A 24,259-nucleotide genomic window follows, 5' to 3' on the forward strand; every position below is an offset into this window, starting at 1 on the left:
AAAGTGCAATTTCAGACTACCAGAAGTTACATATGTAGGTCATTTATTTACAGCACCGGCTTGAGACCAGACCCATCCAGGCAAGCAGCTATTCTTGAGATGTCATCACCAGATAATGTTCAAGCTCTACAACATTTTCTTGGCCTAGTCAACTGTTTAGGCAAGTTTGTACCAGACTTCAGTGAGTTAACAGCACCTTTAGGAGAGTTGATGCACAAAAATGTTACATGGTCTTGGTTGGAACAGCATCAGAAACATTTGAAGACCTTAAACAGAAAATTGCCACCCTCCCTGCATTAAGATACTATGATGTCAATAAACCAGTCACTCTTTCCTGTGATGCTTCAAAATTTGGTCTTGGTGCAGTTATTCTTCAAGAAGGTAGACCAGTAGCCTATGCTTATAGAACCCTTACCCAAAATGAAATGCAATATGCTCAAATTGAGAAAGAACTTTTGGCAATAGTACTTGGATGTTCAAAGTTTCATGATTATATCTATGGTTGAGGTATTCAGATTGAAACTGATCACCATCCTTTAATTACTATTCTAAAGAAAATATATACAGATTTTGCATCATGACAAATTTATTTCTGACTATGGTACCCAATTTACCAGTCAGTTGTTTCAGAAATTTGCAAAAGAATGGGACTTTGTACATGTCACTGGTAGTCCTAAATATCCTCAGTCCAATGGGCTAGCTGAACGTGCAGTACTGAGTGCAAAGCAATTACTTGAAAGGTCAAAGCATGATAATACCGATGTCTTTTTGTATTTACTTAATCTCAGAAACATACCCCATGATTACATACTTGGCTTGCTTGCTCAAAGACTTCTATCCAGGCAAACCAAAATAACACTGCCTATTAGTTCCAGTTTATTGAGGTCTAAAGCTAAGAACAACAGGACAATTAGAGCCCAATTATTCAAGAAGCGTTATTTCCAGAAATCCAGTTATGATAAATCGAGCAGATCTCTTCGCCCATTGACAGAAGGGGAGGCAGTGAGGATACAAACGGTGAGAGGTTTCGACCAGATTGGTCAAGTAACAGCTATCTGTACTGAGCCGATATCCTATTTCATAGAATCTGAGGGTGTGGAGTACAGGAGAAATCGCAGACATCTTCCTGCACCAAAATTGATATTGCAGCATTGTTCTGGTGATACACACTCTAGATCTTAAAGTAATCCAGACAATGTTCCTGTTGTGGAATGTGTTTTAAATTCTACTTCCATTCTTGATGATGTTTCTGATGTCCCTAAGGCTGAACATTCAGTAGAGACAGTCCCAGTTGCTAAATCTAATTCTAAATTTCATGTCACAAGATTTGGTCATATTTCCAGACCTAGTGTAAAATACACAGCGACCTGGACATGACTGTCTATATGTATTTAGTTCTGTATAATTGCATGACAAAGAATTATTTGTATCAATTGCATGTTAATCGATGTCGTCAATATTGCATAACCTGTTTCTCAAAGAGGGAGTATGTAGAAAAGAGTGTGTGTGCTGTATCTGTAAGAAGCATTTCAAGGCCTGAACCTGCATATAAATAGCAAGCATGTGCTAGCTTTAGTGCCATTTTGAGAGTGCAGCCAGAGAGTGAGCATGTATGAATGTAATAGCTAGTTTGTTTATAAGTTTATCTAGGTTAAAGTTATTAAGCCTCAGTCCTTATGTGTTTGTGCATGATAAAGCTGCTTGAGCAGAACCCACAAAGAGTATTCTATTATATCCTGACTAGACGAGCAACAGCAGATAATCCATATATCGAGAGTCCAGCAGTTTCAGGAAGACATAGTCACTTTCTCACCCTCTATCTACAAAAACACCTTGTCAGACTCTACTACTGTGACAGTGACGGCTAAGAACAGAAACTTCAGGTAAATGCAGAATCTTACTTAGGTGGAATTAAAAATATATCTTTATAAATATTTGAAAACAAGTTACAATGTTTGTGTCATTACCTCCCACCACACACAACACACACACACACACAAGAACACAAATATCCAAAGTTAAATATTCCAAATAATCCTGACTTTTTTGCAGTAACATCAACACTGGAATGACCTTAAAATATAAGGATTTCACAATGAACTTAGAAATAACCATAGGAAAAAAACATACTTTTTGTCTGGCAGTTAGTAAGTTTGTGAAAGTGTGGTAGAAAGGTTAAAACATACTTAATTAGATTTCTCTCTGTAAACCCACAAATGATTTCAGTGGAGTACCAGATCATACAACTGTAGGTATGCCCAAGAGGAAATGTTTAAGTGTGAGTTAGAGTTCTACCACTGTGCAATCATCCTTCAAAAGAACACAGACACACATAAAAGATAATCCGTTTGCCAGGAAGTACTGTATTCTTACTTACTGAAATACTCCGATAAGAGTATCAGCATCACTGATATAGACTTTCTCTTTTTTTCTGTTTGGAGATTGAGCTGTGATAATAAACTAAATGACGGTACACAGCTTGCCTACACAAAAATCGGCATCAGTATCAGTTCCCATTGTCCCATTTTATACATGTGGTTAAGGTGTCACATCAACAGCAACCATCACCTAGAGCCAATGTGCACATTTCAGCATAGCTAACCCTGCCCTACAGCTTGATAATACTGGGAAAAGAGATGGGAATTAGAGTCTGTCATATTTTTACAGTGTGCAGTTATAGCTTCCATTGTTTTGCACTTAAGTGAATGCCACATTACAAACCATTTTGTTGTTCTCTAGAATACCCCTTTTTACAAGGTAATGACAGTAATTCTATAGATAGCAGGATTCCTGATGAAGTTCACAGATAAAGGTATTGAAACAGTGACTTTGTTGTTTTCTAGAAGCTTTACTGATTTTATTTCGTTATGTAGCTTCAACCTTCCCTCATATTCCTTGACATGATTTTTGAAGGTGCCTAGTGTGGTACATTGTTTTCCTGCAACTAGAAGTGTGTTCCATAGCTATGGTAGATGCTAGCATTGATCTGTGTTCTTCCCATTATTAATAGTGATTGTCATATTACAATTAACTATTCATATAACTGCTCCTCCAGCTGTACACTATAGGCAGAGATTTTTAAAACATGATTTCCCCAATTCCCCCATTCATTATTGCCCTAAAGTCAAGAAAGAGGTCCCCAGTGGAAAGTCTGTATGCCATTCTCTGGCTTATGTTTACTGCAGAAGGGTTTCAGCAAAGAGCTAATATTACTTCGTAAGGGCATTGAGGAGACATATATAATTATTAAGTATCTTTAACTACATGTTCTAGCCACTTTGCAGTAAATGCACATTGCCGAATGATGTTTGGTGACTCTCACCATTGATCTCATCGATGTCCGATCAGTTCAGCAATAGAAGATTTGGAGTCACACTTCTAGCAAATCATATCCCTTTCACAGGAGACTATTTTTCATGTAACTGTAGCTGAAATGGGAAGAGAAGATGCACATACTAAAAGTAGAACATGAATTAATTACAAATGTCACCATATCAATGTAGTGTATATTTGCAGTGTCTAAAGCTAAGATAATGCTGGGTGGTGTATCAAGGAACATGTTCTGGAGATGGGTTGTTAATTTTGCTCTTTTACAGGAATTTGTCCGGATTGCTTTTAAAGAAAGCACAGAGGTAAGAAAACAAAGAAAATTGAAAGACCAGTGTGTGTATAGTAGAAAAGTAATGTAGGCAGTGGTGGCTCGTGATATCAGACTGCAGCCCCCCCAGCTGTGAACCACAATGGTACAATCCAGTTATAACTTCTCCCTCACATAGAAAGTGAATCCAGACTATTGGCTTACCAGTCCGGATTCAGGAAGAAGGCAGCAGACTGCTGATGCCCAAGAAGTCTATGCGGTGCTAACTGCATAGACTGGAATGGGATCAGACTGCAAGGTCAGCAGTCTTGGAACGTTCACAGCTGGTTCTGGGAAACTGGAAGTGTGCATTCCGGCATGAACACAGAGACAAGCTGCTGTGGATTTTATTACATGCAAAACTGAAGCTGTGGATTTTCATGCAAAGCTGAGGATTTTATTACTACTTGCAGAGCTGTGGATTTTATTACTTGCAGAGCTTTGGAGTTGAGTTTATCATCGCAGGTAGAAGCAAGCAAACGTCAGGTTATTATCATCATTGAAGGTAGGGTGTGTGTGTGTGTGTGTGTGTGTGTGTGTGTGTGTGTGTGTGTGTGTGTGTGTGTTTTATACTGGTGGCTATAGAGAGAACTCAGGTGGTGGCTAGATAATACCTCAGGTTTGAACCCTGTATCCTGGGTGCAGGTAACAAGAGCCTGAATTCCCTACCCACCACCATTTGCAAAACTTTTACAGATTTTTGCCTCATATTTTTTTCTGTTCTGTTCCTCATAACATCTGTGGTTTCTGAAATTTTAATTCCTTAAATAGTTGATGGTGCAGAGGTAGTATTGTTGCCTCACAGCTTAAGGTTCTCTGGTTTGATTTTTGGCTGGGATGCCTTCTGTGTGGAGTCTGCATGCCCTCCCTGTGTTTGTGTGTGGGTTTTCTCTGGTGTCCTCCCATGTTACAAAGACATGTGTCTGTAGTATTTCTCCCTGGGCCGCTGCTGAAAATTGGCTTTTGTTCCATATCAGACTTTTCTGGTTAACAAATGTTAAATATATAAAATTGACAGGCATTTGAATTTCAGACTTCATATTCTTCAGAAAGTACATAGTAACACAAAACCTTTTATTCATAGGTTCATAGGTTCATAGGTAGATACTAGGCTATCTGCCCTAGGGCATTTATAAGCCTAGCCAGAGTGTATTTGGCTTCCGCCTCCCTATTAGATTAGCCTACTGTGCCTCTGTAAAGTAGGTCACAGAAGGTACTCTTTTAAGATTAGTTTACTGTGCCTATGTCTAGCAGGGACACAGAAGAGATCCCAGGGATGAATTTGCGATTTCTCATCCACGCGTCCAGATTTCGCTTGAAGAGGGTCAGCGAGGGGCTATGTCTAACATGAATTGGGATTCTATTCCAGAGTGAGGGGAGCCTCTGGGAAATGAATCTGTCCCTTCAGCATGTCCTATTTATTTTTGTGCTGAGGTTTAGGTCCCTGGAGCATGTAGCTCTAAGGGACTTGGATTTTTTGAGGTGGAGCATGTCCATTAATTCTGGGTTTGACATGGCTTTGTATGTCAAGCATAGATCGCCTCTGAGTAGGTGGTAAGCAACTGAGTAGAGCTGGAGTTTCTTTAGTCGAGCTGCATAGGACATCTGTTTGTAGCCCATGATCCTCTTGGTGAGATACTTTTGGGGTCTCTCCAGTTGCTGCAGGTGTCGGGTAAGGTACATCCCAAAAGGGGCATTGTATTCAATTATGGGTCTGATGAGTGACGAGTAGAGGGGCACAATGACCTCTCTTGATCTAGATGCGAACCCTTTCATGATAAGGTGGGCTATATAGAAGGTCTTTCTAACCACTTTGACAATGTGATTATCAAAGGAGAGATTACTATCTACGTTGGTCCCCAAATCTCTAATTACTTCTTCCGTACCTAATGGATTACCACCTATGTGGTAATTTGTGGGCACCTTGTTTTTCCCAAAGGGGATGACTATGCACTTTTTAGCATTTAGCTTGAGGCCGTGGCTCTGGCACCAAGCATCCGTCTCTGTGAGACCCTTTTGGAGGATGCTTGTGTCAGCTGGAGATTCGATTATGGCCCCCAGTTTGCAGTCATCTGCAGACTTTGTCAGCCATAATCCCCCCGTGTTTGCCTGAACCTCAGAGAAGTATATACCGAACAAGAGAGGTCCCAGAACTGAGCCCTGTGGGATGCCACTTGTAACTGGTTTGGATTCGGACATGGCACCTGCTATTCTGATCATGTGGGTTCTATCTCTGAGCCAGTTTGCAACCCATCTTGTGATATAGGGGTTGATATTTAAGCTGGTAAGCTTATTTATGATGCCCGAGTGGGGTATTGTGTTGAAGGCTTTTGTGAGGTCCAGGTAGGCTGTCTGGACTACCTTGCCCTCATCTATGGCTTTGGTAACTGTTTCAAAGAAATCAGCTAGGTTTAAGAGGCAAGATCTGCCCTTAACAAAGCCGAATTGGGTAGGGTCTAGTGTCTGAAGGCTCCCAATGTCTTTGTTTATGAGTTCCATGATAATACGCTCCATAGCTTTACAGACCAGACTAGTCAGGCTTATGGGGCGATAGTTTCCGGGTTCCATTGTGGTACCACCTTTGTGGAGTGGGACCACTGTAGCTGTACGCCATTCTTTGGGTACATATCCTGTAGTAAGGCTAAGTTTGAACAGTGACTTAATGTGAGGGTTCAGTTCTTCTTGGAGCCCATGTAAGACACAGCCTGGGACACCGCCCAGTCCCATAGATGCTATGATTTTTGCTTTGGAGAGGGCAGCTTTCATCTGTGCATCTGTGATGTCAGGGTGGTTACATTCAGTTGGGATAGGCATTTGCTCCTTTGGGGGGGAAGGGGGGGGGGTTTGCACTGAACCTGTCTGCCAGGATGTTGGCTATGTCTGTAGGTTCGGTATATTTTGTACCGTTATGCAACAATTCAGAGCACATCTGGGAGTTTCTGCCCATGTTCCTGACATAACTAAAGAAGGCCTTCTGATTATCTTTAGTGTCTAGAGCAATTTTTCTTTCAAACCTGGCCTTTGATGATTTTATGGGGGATCGAAGTTTCTTGCTAATACTGATCAGAGATGCCTTCCCTTTTTGGGATTTTGCTCTGTCGTGTAGTAGCTTCCTCCTTCTGTTGTATAGCTTATTTATGGCCGGGGTCCACCAGACTGGTCTCCTGTTTTTGGAGGAGTGAGTCTTGGTTTTATTTGGGATAGCACGATCCATGCATTCCTGCAGGTGCTCATAGAATGCATTTGTAAAGGATTCTGCGAATTGGACTGTATTATCCTCTGGCCCAGGGGCTTTGAAGGATTCCACCTCATTCTTGAGAAGTGCAAAGTTGGCTTTTGAGAAATTCTTTACAGTGATTTCCTTGGCTGGGGGTGGGGATGGGATATGGATGTCCAGGGAAATTTGTTTATGGTCTGATCTTACCAATAAGGGGTTTACCTCTGGTGTGGAACATAGAGTCCTCATGTTGGTGATGACCAGGTCCAATATGTTGTTCCCTGGTGTGGGAGTGGTGACCAGTTGTTCCATTGTGTTAGAGTTTATAAATTCAAGGAACCATTGGGCGAGGGTGTTTGGGCTTGAGTAGTTTTCCCAGTCAATGTTTGGGTAGTTGAAGTCACCCAATAACATAGTGTTTGGAGAGACCTTCATATTCTCCAGTGTTCTCAGGAATGCCAAGTGGGGTTCCTGTAATAGGGAGGGTGTTCTGTAGCAGGCTACAAACTGAAAGGCAGTTCTGCCCACTGTTAATTGCACATGGATGGTTTCCGATGCTTCGTGCAGTGCCACTAACCTGGAGGTGTAGGTATCTATGATGAATATAGATACTCCCCCTCCTTTTGTGCTTCGGTCCGAGTTTTGGGGCTGAAATGCATGGTATGAGTTATAACCTGGTAGTGCTGGGGTGCTCTCAGGAGCCTTGAACCAGGTTTCTGTTACTGCACAGACATCGATTTTCTCGCGTGCATGCATCTTGAGGTTTAGACTTCTGGCATTGAGTAGCATTACCTTTAGTTTTTTTATCCTTGGGTTGTCTATGGAGGTGGGTTTGTCCTTTGAGCCTTGCCTAAAAAAGGCACTATGGGGGTGGCAAGAGCCTTGGACAGTATACGAAAGCCTAAGGGTGACAGGTGCAAGCCGTCCCTAGTGAAGCAACGTGGCTTGTCGAGCATGTCATCCCAGGCTGACAGACACTGGATCCCCTTTGAATGACACTAATACGTTAGCCAATTGCTGAAAGTGATCATTTTGTCTTTATACTGTGGCATCATTCTTGGTGAGGGCAAGATGCTACTCAAGGACAGGGTCATACCAGCCTGGGCTACATGGTCAGAGAGCTCATCTATGTCTCTTTTCATGTAGTCCAGGGAGGTACATCTCAGGTCATTCACACCAGCATGGACAATGATGGAGTCATACTTGTACTTGCTTTGGAGTGACCTGAGTGCTTGCATTATGTGGCGGATCCTGGCACCTGACAGGCAGCTTACAGTGACCTTCTCCTTGTTCAGTCTGGTGAGCGGGATGTCAGTGTGCCGGACAATAGAGTCCCCTATAACAAGTGTATTTGGTGTGTTGTTTGGCCTTAAGGGCTGTGACTGTGAGGCACACTGATTTTGTGAGATATGTGGTTCGTGGGTATTGTTGAGGGGTGGCTGTTGCTTGGATATCTGCTTAGGAGGTCTTTGATGTTTAGGCAGATTTTTATTTAGAGCCTCCGAGTATGTTTTTGTGTGTTTATGTGTTGGGTATGCAGATGCAATAGGTCTGTGTGAGACTGGATTTGTGGTGTGGGTGGTTACCTTTTCCTCCTGACTGACTGTGCCAGTCTTGGGTTGAGAGAGCTCTGCCTCCAGTTTGGCTGTGTAACTGCATCTCTCACATGTATTAGAGTTTGTTTGAAGGAGGAGAGGGTTGTCTGTGGACATAAGGCAATTGTAACATTGCCTCAAAATTCCCAGATTCACCAGCTGGACTGGAGAGTAACCTTGAAACTGACCCTTGGACATACCAGATTAGTATAGGGAACTGTTTTTACTGATCAGATTAGGAAGGGAACTGATTTTTCACTTGATCAGGAAGGACCAATCGGGAGCCTAATACTTATGAGAAGTCAAGGAGGGTGTAGTGCTTTAGTTAGTTAGTGTTTCCTTATAAGAGCTGAGCAAGTGCAGGGCTTTAGAAAGAGAATAGAGTGATTACTTTGAGAGTTTGAACAGTTCTAAGGGAATAAGTGAAGAGCAGACTTTGTGGAGCCTGGAATAGTTTAAACCTGTTTAGGCGGTGCTGCCCAATGCTGCTCAGTGCGCAAAACCGCGCAAAAAGAGAGTTGTAGGGTTTTAAGAGAGAGAGATCAAGGAGTTTAGAATCGACCCAAAATGGCCAATAAAACTACAGCTTCTAGGTAGTAACCACTCCTCCAGGGACAGGCAGGCTGTTCAGTGTTAACCACTCCCACTGGTGAACACAGAGACTTCCCTTTAGCCCAAGCAAGCACTGGCCTTCTAGAAACTTCCAAACAGTTCAGAACAGCAAATCTGTAACTGAACTTTCTTAACTTTCAGAAAGTGGGAAAAAAGCAAGATTTTTTTTTTTTTTTTTTTGTTGTAGTTTAAAGGTAGCAGAGATACATAAGCAGCAAAATATTCACAACAGTGCAATAAATGACCCCACACTTGAGTTCTAGGCCAAAATCAGGTAAAATGCAGTTTTTAGAGAAAAAAACGATTTTAAATTAAGTGCAACACAGGACATGCAGTAAACAGGCTCTAGATGTGTTCCAAGTACTGTTACTGTTACAGATATAAACTTTAGCAAGCCAGAAAATGCCAAAAAGTAGGCAGCAAAGCAGTAAAACTTAACAAAAAAAAAAAATCAGAAGAAAATACTTAAAATCACAAAAGGGGCTACTTTTCTTCTCTCAGTGTTTTCTCCCCTTGGTAGGTGCTTCAGCAACAACTAGCAAGCCTGAAAAGATGCCAAAACCACGGGGCAGCCGGGTTTTAAGAGAGACAGATCAAGGAGTTTAGAATTGACCCAAAATAGCCAATAAAACTACAGCTTCTAGGTAGTAACCACTCCTCCAGGGACAGGCAGGCTGTTCAGTGTTAACCACTCTCACTGGTGAACACATAGACTTCCCTTTAGCCCAAGCAAGCACTGGCCTTCTAGAAACTTCCAAACAGTTTAGAACAGCAAATCTGTAACTAAACTTTCTTAACTTTCAGAAAGTGGGAAAAAAGCAAGATTTTTTAGTTTTTTTTTCTTTTTGTTGTAGTTTCTAGCAATTTTCTAAGATTATAAGATGAATATTTGAAATGTGTCCCTATGTTTGGGACTGTATTCCCACATTATTGGCTTCATCCAGGTTTTTTTTCTGCTCAGGTTGAGAGCTATGGTGAGAACTGAATTCACAGAATATGTTTGAGGGCTGTATTCCCCCATTACTGGCTTTGTCCAGGTATTTTGTGCTAAGAGTTTGACAGCTATGGTGAGAACTGAATTCACTAAATGGTAGCCATTTAAGTTTCAGTCTTCCTCTCTTTCACAAAGCAGCTGATTTGGCATAGTGATGTATTGCTCTGACTGTTTTGCACAGGGTCCCAGGTTTAAGACTTGGCAGTGAAATATATGGTGGTAACACAGCATTTTATATTAGCAAATTTCCAATATTATACAAGCAGTGTTTAAAATTTGTCCCTGGTTTTTGGGCTTTTGCCCCCCCCCCAATAAATTTTGGCTTTTTCCAGATTTCTTGTGCTGCAAAGTTGAGAGATACAGTTGAGTGTCGAGTAGATTTTACAAGGAGCTGAGAGCTGCAGGGGACGAGAAGTTTAATGCTGCTTATGCTAAGTCTGCTTGCATTGTTAACAGCACAACAGGTAGTGTACTTGCATTTGATGCAGAAGACTGTTATAAATTTAAAATTAAGCTATTAATGTGTTGGGGGATTAGGTAGATAAATAAGGCAAATTGTGTGCTGTAGACAGGGAAATATGTTCTCTAATTTTTTACAACCATAGTGACTGAGTCATGGAATGTATTAAGTAATAATACATGTGAAGTAACTACAAAAATATAACAGTAAATGGGGCAAAATGGTTTGCTGAAATGCAAATGTAAAAAACAGAGATGTGCATCTATCTGTTGTAGCAAATAGATAATAAATTGTAACATACTAGCAAGACATTTTGTGTCTTAATGGCACATTATGCTATGTATTTTTATCAGAATAATGCAACACCATTATCATTAAGCATTACATCTGAGTATCCTAGCTTCTAATCAGAAAAGAAATGGCAAGGCATAGTAATTCAGCAAGTAACCAAGGAATGCACATTTACAAGAAAATCCTTTTTATAGCACTGATGCCATATTTATTTTCATACTTGCACAAAAGTCTATATTTTATATATTATGCATAAAAATGTTTATTACAGTAGAAATAAAATGCAAGCATTCTGTTTCTCTGAGGACAGCAATAAGTGAAATGAGTGATGTGGCATTTTCTGATAAGTAAAGAAGAAATGTCTGAAAAGATTTAAAATGTGAGCACTTGCAGATAGAAGAGGAGGGTGAATTTTTACAGCTACACCAGACATAATGTTGCACTTTGTGAAGTAATGCATTGCTGTGCCAGGAGAGCTCAGACTACATTGGCAACAATAGCTATATGGAAGGAGGTTGTTAAATCATCATGTTCTCTTTTGAAAGCTATAGGGTTTAAAATACAGATTTCACAAATAACATAGAAATACAAGTTGACACTATGCTTCCTTTTTTGAAGAAAGTTATTTAAGTATGTAATGAGGTACTATTATAAAAAAAAAGTGATACATATTCAGGTCTGAGCAATAAGGAAGCTAAAAGGTTATGGCCATTATTCTTTGTCCTAATTTGTTGTAGCCTGAAATATGTGGCACCTATGTGATTACTCATAACCTTAAAAAGTATGATGTTGTTAAGGACCGCAAAGGAGGTCTACCAGAAGTACTATGACCTAAATCAGAATATAATATAGCAGCACAAAGTTTTTAAAGATTTATGTATCTTGAACTCATTATGTTAACACTTAAGATCAGAAATAGATAAGAGTTTGGAGAAAATTCTCCTGTTTGTTTAGCATATAAAACAGGTGAAAGAATTTAACTTTCAGAGACGGTACTTGTCATATAGAATAGCCTTCCAGAAGTTCTTAGAAATTCGAAAGACATGGCAGTTTTCACAGAAATCTCGGGCCATCTCATGACTGATAGCATGTCAGTATTTTGTCAAGTTCTGCATAAAGGACAAGTGCAAAGGGAATGTGAGAATCATACATTTCTTGTCATTATTTCATATTCAGTGGCGTATCAATGCCACTGGATCCCTTAAAGGAAAATGCCACCTTAGAACTGAAACAAATCTATTTTTTTTCACTCCATCTTTAATTTCCAAGCTATTTTAACACCTCAAAATCACTCTGAGTGTTTTTATTCATACTGTTACTAGGCTAGCGACTGGGGGGGAGGGCTTTTTAAACCTTGCCAAGTTTTCCTAAAAGAATAATGATATCCTATATCCAAACAGGACATTGAGGGCCAGGCATCTATAAGCTACCTCTGTCCATAATGGGCATGAGTACCGAGTCCAGTGTAAATTTTATATTCTCCATCCACTGGTCTAGGTTGTACTTAAACTGGATAGTAGACAAACTCAGCTTCACATGGATGGGAAGCCTGTTCCACAGGAAGGGCAGTCTCTGAGGCACATATCTGTCTCTCCAGTATGTTCTGTTTAAGTCACAGACAAAATTCAGGTCCCTTGACACTGTAGTTTTGGTACTCTTTGACTTATCAATATGTAGGAGATTCATAAGTGTGGGATTTGCGGATGCATTGTAAGCAAGGCATAGATCACCCCTCAGCAATCTATGGGAGACTGAATACAGGGAAAGTGCTTTAAGGTGCTCTGCATAAGGTAGGTTTGTTACACCTTGTGTTCTTTTTGTAAGGAACCTTTGAGGTCACTGTAGTTGCTGCATATGCCTGGTCATGTACACCCCAAAGGGATCATTATACTCCATGATTGGTTTTATAAGGGTGGAATGCAGTGAGATAATGATGTCTTTGGACCTAGATGCCATGCCCTTACTTATAAGTTTCTCAACATAAAAGGATTTCCTCAACACTATGGCACTGTGGTGGGTGAAGGTAAGGCTACTGTCTACATGAGTACCCAGATCCCTGACCGCTAAGTTGACTCTTAGGGGTATATTATCAATATGGTAATTAACCAGGATGGCTGACTTCCCCAAGGGTATAATTCTGCATTTTTTAGCATTGAATTTAAGACCATGGCTTTGGCACCATTTGCTAGTCAGAGATAGACCTACTTGAAGAATGCTAGTGTCTGCAGGGGAGTTGATGATAACCACCAGCTTGCAAACATCTGCAAAGTTAGTTAGCCATAAACCTTCAGAATTTGCTTCCATTTCAGAGAAATAGATGCCAAAAAGGAGTTGTCTCAGTACTGAGCCCTAGGGGACTCCACTAATGACTGGCCTCTTGGTAGACATGGCCTCACCTATTTTGTCCTCCTGGGTCCTATCATTGAGCCAGCTGTCTGTGCAACATGTGATAAAAGGGTTTATACCTAAATTATTCAACTTGTCCATAATGCCTGGGTGGGGTATTGTATCAAAAGCCTCGGCCAGGTCAAAGTAAGCTCTGTGCAAAGTCTTACCTTTATCCAATGCTTTGGTGACCCTCTCAAAAAAGTCCACTAGATTTAATAGGCATGACCTTCTTTTAACAAAGCCAAACTGTGATGGGTCCAGCATTTGCAGGTTACCTATGTCCTCATTTATCATGTCTATGATGATTCTTTCCATGGCCTTACATATTAGGCAGGTAAGACTTATAGGCCTGTAGCTACCCAGATTAGTGGTTGGACCTCTTTTGTGCAGGAGAATGACTATAGCTATATTCCATTCCTTGTACACAAAACCTGACTGAAAGCTCCAGTTGAAAAGTGATTCAAGTGGACCAGAGAGATTATATTTCATTTTATTTATTAAACATCACAGAATTTTATTGGGGCTGATCGATGCAGTGTTTTTGACCTTGGAAAGTGCATTGATGACCTGTTCTCCAGTAATGGTTAGGGCAATTGTGTTATGCGGTGCTTCCTTTGGACTATCAGGAGAGAGTGGGGGGGGGGGTTGAGCAGAATCTTCAGCCAAAAGGTTGGCAATGGCCTCCAGTTCAGTGTGGGTAATGCCATTTATAATAGCTGTAGAAAGCTTTTTGGTTGTCCTTTGCCTGAGAAGTTATTTTTTCTTCAAATATAGCCTTTAAAGTATTAATTAACTCTCTTAGCTGCCTATTTAGATTGGTCAGGGGGCTTTTGGTGTGTATAGCGTTGTTCCTCCTGCACTTAGCAAATATTTTTTTTTCTTTTGTTGTATACCCAGTTGATATTGTGATTCCACCAGGGTGGCTTGTCTTTTGAGTTTGTCTTATTCTTAATAAGAGTGGGCACAGCTTGTTCTATCAGCTTTCAATATGGCTATACAAAGATTTTGTAAACAGCTCAATGTATTCTATGGTGTTTACTGCTTTTGGGGGTCCTTGGAATTTAACCAAGATGTTGCTTAGAAGGGAGAGGTTAGCCTTGAAATAGGTCCTAAACGTTTTTGGTTTTAATATGTTTTTCCACAAATGGCTGCCAGTATGGCTTAACATACCAATGTGATCTTGTTTTTCTTCAAGCCTTTCTCTTACCCATAATCCATTTCAAGTCTGCTTCATATGAGTCATGAGTCACTCTAGACATAAGGAAGTAGTGGTGTATTCCCATGCCATTGATATAGAATGGGATTAGTGTCAGTAACTGTCATCTTATATACCATTTGTAACAGGGCTGCTTCTTTTTTTCCAGGAATGACTCTCATTTATGTTTGTCTCAGAGCCTGTTTTACACTTTACAAAGGAGTTGTACAGCAGCAACGAAAAATAGTAGCTAAATTGTAGGCCTTTATTCAAAGTGTCCTTTTGTAATCCACAATGGATTGACAGTCCTTGCATTATCATCAAGGAGTCAGTTTGTGTCAGAGTGACTGTGTCGTACATTAAAAAATCAGTTAATAAGCAGTGACAGTACCCTCCCTCCACTGTTTCTGAGCTGTCAAAACTGTCACTGCACTTATCCTTGCAGTTCCATGTGTGAATAATTCTGTTCCTCAGTATCTGTAGTAGAAAGATTTTTACTTTTATTTAAGTTTTTACCTGAATGTTTTAGAAATGTGTTATTTTCATTTGTTTTATAACTAATGTCATGATATATTTTTCCCTCACTATGTAACTCTCCAACAAAATATGACCATCTTTCTATTCCTTAACTTTGGAGAACTAACTTTTTTTCTGAGGCACAGATATCTTGTCACATTTTGTTTTCTACTTTTTTCTTGTTATTTTTCTCAAATAGTGATTTGTTAAAGTACAGGAGAATCACTCTTCTACAAACATGATTCCTTCATAATGGCACACTAAAATTAATGAACTGAAAAATAATTCTATTCCCCAGTCCCAGCAGTGGGAATATTTTTTTTTTGGCGGGGGGCTAAACACTGTAGGAAATTCTTTATCAGTTGCATTTGTTTTATAACTAATGTTATTCTTATTCTCCTTACTATGCAGTTCTGTAATTCTACAGCCAAATATTACCAGCTTTCTATTCCTTACCTTCGGATAACTTTTTTGTGGCACAGATGTCTTCTGCCATTATGTTTTTTCCCTTTTAATGTTATTCTGCTCATGAACTGATTTTTTTAATGCACAACACAATCACTCTGATACAAACTGACTCCTTGGTGATAATATAAGTACTGTTTGTGTTCCATGCACTGTAAGACCTGGGGGTGGTCGCAGTGGTGCAGCGGTTAGCGCTGTCACTTCACAGCATAGAGGTCCTCCAGTTTAATTCTCAGCTGTAGTGCCTTCCATTTGCATGTCCTCCCTGTGATTGCATGGGTTTCCTCCATGTGCTCCAGTTTCCTCCCACATTCCAAAGACATGCTGTGGGTGGACTGTATAAATCAGAGTGTGTGATATACCTTTAAGAAGCATTCCGGTCAGTGGGCATGTGCATATAAGTACTGAGCACTTGCAAATAAGAGTGCTGTTTTGAGTTAGCAGCCAGAGTGAGAGTATGTATGTATGTAGTCAGTCAGTTAGTTATTTTGTTTAAGTTCAATGTTCCTGCCATCCATCCTGATGTATTTGTATACAATAAACTACTTAAACGAATACCCAAGACTCATTGTCTTCTTAATGCACATAAGACGAGTGACATGGTGTCAGAATGGGATCCAGAGTCACAGCCATGAGGCAACCAGTTAAAACTGGAGAAATATATAGGAATGGACTATCCCAACTGCTCAAATGACTCACAAAACAGGTCAGAAACAAATTCCAGGTACTAAAACTTGCTTGAATGATTTATTTCACTACAAATATAAAGTACTCAGACTGCTCAAAATGAATTTATTATTAAACAAAATGTCCGAAACTGCAACATATTGATAAAAATATTCAAGATAATTATGAAAACATTTGATAAAATATCCGAAATGCATAAAATGTACAAAAAGGGAAAATGACTGTATTTTTTCGCTATGTCCTACTTTTTCGCATTAACTAAAACTATTCAAAATTTCTGAAATGTACAAAGTGTTTTCAAGTGTGTGCAGTATTTTAGTGCAGTTATTTCACAAAGTACAGTTATTTCAAAGAATATTTTGCAGAGTACAGTCTTTCAAAGAGTTTATTGTGCATTTGAATATTATTACAAGTACCTGGTGTGTGTGCATGTTCATAAATAATTACAAGGGCCAACACTACATTATGTTTTACTAAATTTTGTGGACATGGCAGAAGGATTTTTGCAGACCCGCACCATTGGTGTTTGATAACAATATTACAGAAAACTGGAGAGTGTTTGAGCAGGAATACAATATTTTCATACAGGCTGCTTTTTCTGACAATGACACACATACAAAAGCATTTATTCTGCTTAATTTAGCTGGTTCAGAGGCCATTGAAAGAGAATGTTCATTTGTGTGCACCTGATGTGTTTGCAGGGGAGGGGGAAGACCACCATATTGTGGTCCCGGCTGAAACGTGGGAAGACCCTGAATGCTTAAAATGTAAATTTTGAGAAATGTGTAACCCCCAAATGACTATTACGATGGAAAGGCTCTTATTTTGCATAAGGGATAAAAAGCCTGGTGAAACGTATGCAGCGTATATAACTGACTTGAGAAATAAGTCTAAAATGTGCAGATTTGGTGATTTAAAGGATGAGTTGATAAAAGACAGGTTTTTGTGTGGTATTAATAATGACACAGTGAGAAAAATTTTGCTTTGAGAGAGTGATTTGATATTAAATAAGGCCATTGAAATTTGTCAGATATATGAGTTTACAGAAGAGCACACAAGTATGCTTACAAATCAGAAAGCAAACATTCCTGTACCTTCCAAAGTTCATGATGATAGTATGCAGCACAATGTTAAAAGATACAGTCCTAAACCTCTTTATCAATTGAGCTTGGCCTTCAAAGCAATCTTGTTTACCAGTAGAAGTGCAGCAGTATTTTCTATACAGAGATGAGATTTTGTCAGACAATGGTATCATCATGGAAGGTCCTAAAGTGATTGTTCCAAAATCCTTGCAACAAGAGTACATTAAGATTTTGCATCGTGACCACCCAGGAACTGATTCTACCAAAAGAAGGGTGAGAGGACTAGTATTTTGGCATTCCATGTCAAGAGATATCGAGAAAGTACTGTAATCTTGTTCAGTATGTAGTAGTACAAAGCTGCATCAACAAAAAGAACCACTTCAGTTAATCCAGATTCCTGATCTACCTTGGTTGGCAGTAGCCACAGATATCTGAGTGTACTGGTCATCATTACCTGGCATTAGTAGACTCTTATTTGTATTGGTTCAAGATTGACCTACTTTCCAACCTAGCTTCCAGTACTGTCATTACTAAGTTGAAGAGACATTTTTCTGTGTATGGTAGTCCACACAGAGTTATTTCTGACAATGGTGCACAGTTTACAAGTCAGCAGTTCAAGAAATTTGCAGAAGCATGGGACTTTGTTCACATTATGAGTAGTCCTGAATACCCTCAGTCAAACGGCTTGGCTGAACATGAAGTTCAAAGTGCAAAACAACTGTTAGAGAAATCCAGGCATGACAATACCAATTTTTCTTAAGCTCGCTAAATCTCAGAAACATTTCTCATGATAATCATCTTGGTTCACCTGGTTCACCTGCCCAGAGACTTATGTTGAGACAAACCAGAAACACATTACCAATCAGCAGCAATTTATTGGTTCCATGTGCTAAAAACAACAAAGCAGTAAAAGCCCAGCTGTTGAAAAAGCATTTTCCCAGAAGTCGTATTATGATAAAACCAGCAAACTGCTCTGTTCTTTACAAAAGGGAGAGATAGTGAGGATGCAGACATCAAAAGGTTTTGATTGCATCAGATTTGTGAAAAGTCTGTGTCAAGAGCTGAGAAGGTCCATTATGGAATCACAAGGAATGGAATTCAGACAAAGTCAGAAGCAGTTGTTACCAGTGTATGAACCAGTATTACAGCATCTTGCCTGGGACAAAGACTGTAGTTCTCAGAGTGACTTGTCCAATGTTCCTGTTCCAGAGAACATCCCTGTTTCTGAGAAAATCCCTGAGAGTCCCCAAGCAGAACATTCCCCAGTGACTGCCCCTGTTGCTAAACCCAGTCCTAACTATTACATATGAGATCAGGTCACATCTCAAAGCCTAGTTCCAGATACATGGCAACCTGAACATGACTGTTGTTTTCTTTATTAGTGTCTGTATAATTGCATGCCTATTGAAATGTCATTGCTTATATGAGGCAGCTTAGTAAAGAGGAAGAATGTAGATCAGAGTGTGTGATATACCTTTAAGAAGCCATCCAGTCAGTGGGTACATGCAGTACTGAGCATGTGCAAGCAAGAGTGGCATTTTGAGTGAGCAGCCAGAGTGAGGGCATGCATGTATGTAGTCAGTCAGTTAGATAGTTTGTTTAAGTTCAGTGTTCCTGACATCCATCCTGATGTATTTGTATGCAATAAACTATTTAAATGAACACCCAAGCCTCATTGTCTTCTTAATGCATATAAGACGAGTGACAGATTGGATACTCTAAATTGGCCCTAGATGTGAGTATGTGCAAGTGTGTGCCTTCTGTGGAAGGCTGGGCACTGGACTGGCAACTCAACACTGTAAAACTCCACTGCCAATCAGTCTGCAGACTGATGTTTGGCTGTGGCAACCTCTAATGGGAAAAGCCGAAAGACGATGCTCTGTGAGACATGGACATTACTCTGTGCACTTTTGCAGGAAACTACACTCATGATGGTTACAACCATCAGTGAATTGAGGCATGCAGCAACCCATTCCTGTTCTTCAAACTGAACCTGTGATATGTCTAGCAGTAAGTGCAAAGGACTAAAGTTCTGCTTCCAATATTAAAAGTACATGGCTTGAATCTTTTCATCTTCTTTTTCCTACTATGTAACCTTGAGCAAGTCACTTAAGCAGACAGTCCTTTGTAGCAGTTGGGGAAATTGAATAGACTCTCTAATGGTCTCATGGACTGCATGCTTAGCAACATGGTATGGACATATGCCCCTATCTCTTTATTCATTTTTTCAGTACACATCACAGCTATCACAATACTGCTTCTACGTTATGCTTCTTCAGTCTGTTATTACCTAGGGTGGTTGTGGGTTTCAGTAAGTGTCGAAAGAATCTCATAGCTTTTCACTGCATGATAACCTTTCCTGTAATGTTTTTTTCTCCAGTCATAATTGCAATGGTGATGTGTTCACTATACCAACTATTTCCTTTCTGCAGTGTCTTTTCCACTCCATTCCATTTTCTTCACACTTTCCCACAGCTGACTATAGGCAATTATATTATGAAGAATATTCGCTTGCTCATACACTCTTTTACATTTGTTTGTCATCTGTGTATGTTTTGTCCTTTGCATGGTTCCTCAGCTTACTGTCTGCCAAGTAAACATCTCATGTGAAATTATGTGCATGACTACTCTGCAAATGCTTATGTCTAAAGAGAGGCAGTCTTTTAAATATCCATTAATATATCTTTCTACCCCTGGCAAATTCCACAATTGTCAAAACAGAAAACAGTGGTTTGGTGACCAATATGAACAACACAAGCAATGCCAATGAGACAAGCACGAATGGCTGTCAAATAAGGATGCTCCATTCACAATATGTTGCACGTATGTCTGCATTTTCCCTTGTACAATGGTAAGAAAGGCACAACACAAATTTAAGAATGTCTGCTCATCATGTTTCTTCAGCAACTGCACAGTCTTAGGAAGCATGGTATATTGTTAATGCACTTAAAGTTTTTGAAGAAGCATTGTAGTATACTTTGTAAAGCACATTTTCTCCCACTGATTTCCCAGTGTTGCACAGGAACTGCTGTATCACCTTGACTCCTGCCTTTCATACACTTCGGCCACATCTTGTCTGCTTTTTGTGTTGTGCTTTTAGTCTTTCCATTCAATTCATATATGTCAGTTTGTTTTCCTTCCTTATGTAAATTTGTCAGAGTAGGTGACAGCTACCTTTAAACCCTTGACTGATTTAATTGCTTTGTTTTGTTATGACAGGCATGGCTGCATTGGAAGTAGCTGTGAATTTGTGTAAGTTCTCTTCCAATCTGCACTAAAGACAGTGGAAAATGTCTTCTTTTATAGCAGCTGCTGAGCTCCTAATATCAGTAGGACTGATTACCCTATAATTGTCAGCAGTACCTGACAGATAAACTACAGATTTCTCTGTGTGTGGTATGTCATGCAGGCAGCAGGCTGAGACATATTCCTCTGCAAAGTGTGTGAGAAGTAAGCTTAAAAAGTGGCTGGGCTTTCCCCTCTTTCAATTCTAAGGCAAGGAAATGAACATTTTATAAAGTATAAGATGGTTTATGGTACCCACACAAAACTAGAACCATGTTGTAGGGAAAGACACTACCTAAGGGCTAAGTCAAATTGTTGGAGAAGGTGGAATTTTCCTTTAAGTTGTGTAATTTGTTATACCAAAAAAAATGACATTATGGGAACTGTGTTTTACAGCAACAATACTTCCCACAGGTCTTCTACCCCATTATATGACAACGAGGTCACTGTTGTCTTTAAAGTGAGTTATAATGGCAGCATTTTGACACTCTACTTTCTGAGAATATCTTTGAAGATCATCATCATCTTCTTTCGGCTGTTCGCATTAGGGGTCGCACAGCAGAGTACCTGTTTCCATTTTTTCCTGTCCACTGCATCTTGCTCTGTCACACCAACCACCTGCATGTCCTCTCTCACCACATCCATAAACCTTATCTTAGGCCTTCCTCTTTTCCTGTTACCTGGTAGCTTCATCCTTAGCATCTTTTTCCCAATATACTCAGCATCCCTCCTCAGCACATGCCCAAACCAACGTAATCTTGCCTCTCTGGCTTTGTCTCCAAACCTTCCAACCTAGGCTGACCCTCTAATATACTTATTCCTAATCTTGTCCATCCTCATTACACCCAGTGCAAATCTTAACTTCTTTAACTCTGCCACATCCGGCTCAAACTCCTGCTTTTTTGTCAATGTCACTGTCTCCAACCCATATAACATAGCTGGTCTCACTACACTCTCATAGACCTTCCCTTTCACCCTTACAGGTACTCATCTGTCACAAATCACTCCTAACACTCTTCTCCACCCACTCCATCCTGCCTGTACTCTCTTCTTTACCTCTCTTTCACACTAACAGTTACTCTGAACTATTGACCCCAAGTATTTAAACTCATCCACCTTCGCCACCTCTACTCCTTGCATCCTCACCATTCCTCTATCCTCCCTCTCATTCACACACACATATATTCTGTCTTAGTCCTGCTGACCTTCATTCCTCTTCTCTCTAGAGCATATCTCCATCTCTCCAGGGTGTCCTCCACCTGTTCCCTTCTCTCACTACAGATCACAATGTCATCTGCAAACATCATAGTCCATGGGGACTCCTGTCTGATCTTGTCCATCACCATTGCAAATAAGAAAGGGCTCAGAGCTGACCCTTGATGTAACCCCACCTCCACCTTAAACGCATCCATCACTCCCACCACAGTTCTCACCGCTGTCACACTACCCTTGTACATATCCTGTTCTACTCTTACATACTTCTCTGACACTCCTGACTTCCTTATACAATACCACAACTCCTCTCTAGGCACCCTGTCATATGCTTTCTCTAAATCAACAAAAACACAATGCAACTCCTTCTGACATTCTCTGTACTTCTCCATCAACACTCTCAGAGCAAACATCGCATCCGTAGTGCTCTTTCCCGGCATGAAACCATACTGCTGTTCACTAATCATCACGTCTCTTCTTAACCTAGCTTCCACTACTCTTTCTCATAACTTCATGCTGTGACTGATCAATTTAATCCCTCTGTAGTTACTACAGCTCTGCACATCATCCTTATTCATAAAAATCGGTACCATAACACTTTTTCTCCATTCCTCAGGCATCCTCTCACTTTCTAAGATTTCATTAAACAATCTGGTTAAAAACTCCACTGCCATTTCACCTAAACACCTCCATGCTTCCACAGGTATGTCTTCTGGGCCAACAGCCTTTCCATTCTTCATTCTCTTCATAGCTATCCTTACTTCCTCCTTGCTAATCCATTGTACTTCAAGATTCACTATCCCTACATCATCAAACCTTCTCTCCCTCTCATTCTCTTCATTCATCAACCCCTCAAAGTACTCTTTCAATCTCCTCAACACACTCTCCTCACTTGTGAGTATGTTTCCCTCATTATCCTTTATCACCTTTACCTGCTGCACATCTTTCTTAGCTCGGTCCCTCTGTCTAGCCAATCGGTACAGGTCCTTTTCTACCTCCTTAGTGTCCAACCTTTCATACAACTCTTCATATGCCTTATCCTTAGCCTTCGCCACCTCTCTCTTTGCCATGCACCTCATCTCCTTATACTCCTGTCTACTTTCTTCATCTCTCTGACAATCTCACTTCTTCTTTGCCAACCTGTTTGCCTGTATACTCTTCTGTACTTCCTCATTCCAGCACCATGTCTCCTTGTCGTCCTTCTTCTGTCCCGATGTGATACCAAGCACCTTTCTAGCAGTCTCCCTTACTAGCTCTGCTGTAGTTACCCAGCTATTTGGTAACTCTTCACTGCCACCCAGTGCCTGCCTAAACTCATCCCTGAACTCCATCTCACAATTACCCTTTTTCAATTTCCACCATTTGATCCTTGGTGCTGTCCTCACACTCCTCTTCCTCTTCTTGATCACCAACGTCATTCTACAAACCACCATCCTATGCTGCCTAACTACACTTTCCCAGGTCACCACTTTACAGTCTCCAATCTCCTTTGAACTGGCCCTCCTACATAAGATATAATCCACCTGTGCGCATCTTCCTCCACTCTTGTATGTCACACTATGCTCCTCCCTCTTGTTAAAATATGTGTTCACCACAGCCATGTCCATCCTTTTAACAAAATCCACTACCATCTGACCTTCTGCACTCCTTTGTTAAACACCATACCTACCCATCACTTCCTCATCCCCTCTGTTCCCTTCAGCAACAAGCCCATTGAAATCTGCTCCAATCACCACACTCTCACCCTTGGGTACAGTCATCACCACTTTATCCAATTCACTCCAAAATTTTTCTTTCTCATCCATTGCACACCCAACTTGTGGAGCATATGCACTAACAACATTCATCATTACACCATCAATTTCCAGCTTCATAAACATCACTCTATCCAACACGCTTTTCACCTCCAAAACACTCTTTGCATACTGTTCCTTCAGAATAACTCCTACGCCATTTCTCCTCCCATCCACACCAAGATAAAACAATTTGAACCCACCTCCGATACACCTAGCTTTACTCCCCTTCCATCTGGTCTCTTGCACACACAATATATCAACCTTCCTTCTGTCCATCACATCATCTAGCTCTCTCCCTATACCAGTCATACTGCCAACATTCAAAGTTCTGACACTCACTACCATAGTCCTAGCCTTTCTCCTCTCTTCCTGCCTTTGGCCATGCCTTCTGTCTCTTCTCCTCCTTCAGTGAAAACAGTAGCCCAATTTCCGCCAGCACCCTGTTGGCTAACAGTACTGGTGGCAGTCGTTGTTAACCCGGGCCTCGACCAATCCAGTATGGAAATATTTACTGGTGATTGCATGAAATTATTTGATGAAGTTTTACGCCGGATGCCCTTCCTGACACAACCCTCCCCATTTATCTGGCTTGTGCATCCCCAGTGGCTGGGTTTGAATATCTTTGAAGATGGCCATTGTAATTCCTGCCATGATATCCACTGAATTTTATTAGCAGCACACTATTAAAAAAGATAAATGTCTTCAGTCATATAATGTTCCACTGGCATGCTCTCATGAATCACTTACTGTTGTTAAACTTCTGCCTTAGGGTAAGGTATAGGATGGCTTATCACTTAGGGGTTTTAGTAATCTTCATGAGTAACAGC

General features: G+C 40.4%; 1 protein-coding gene across 6 annotated transcripts in view; it reads left to right on the forward strand.

The window, feature by feature from the left end:
• The window catches only part of LOC122798227 (probable 2-ketogluconate reductase), a 609,788-nt gene that overhangs the window by 442,754 nt on the left and 142,775 nt on the right, over positions 1 to 24,259 (forward strand). The window lies entirely within an intron of this gene.

Source organism: Protopterus annectens, chromosome 3.part1 (genome assembly GCF_019279795.1).
Source record: "Protopterus annectens isolate FY-2018-M chromosome 3.part1, PAN1.0, whole genome shotgun sequence".
Classification (NCBI taxonomy): Eukaryota; Metazoa; Chordata; order Ceratodontiformes; family Protopteridae; genus Protopterus; species Protopterus annectens.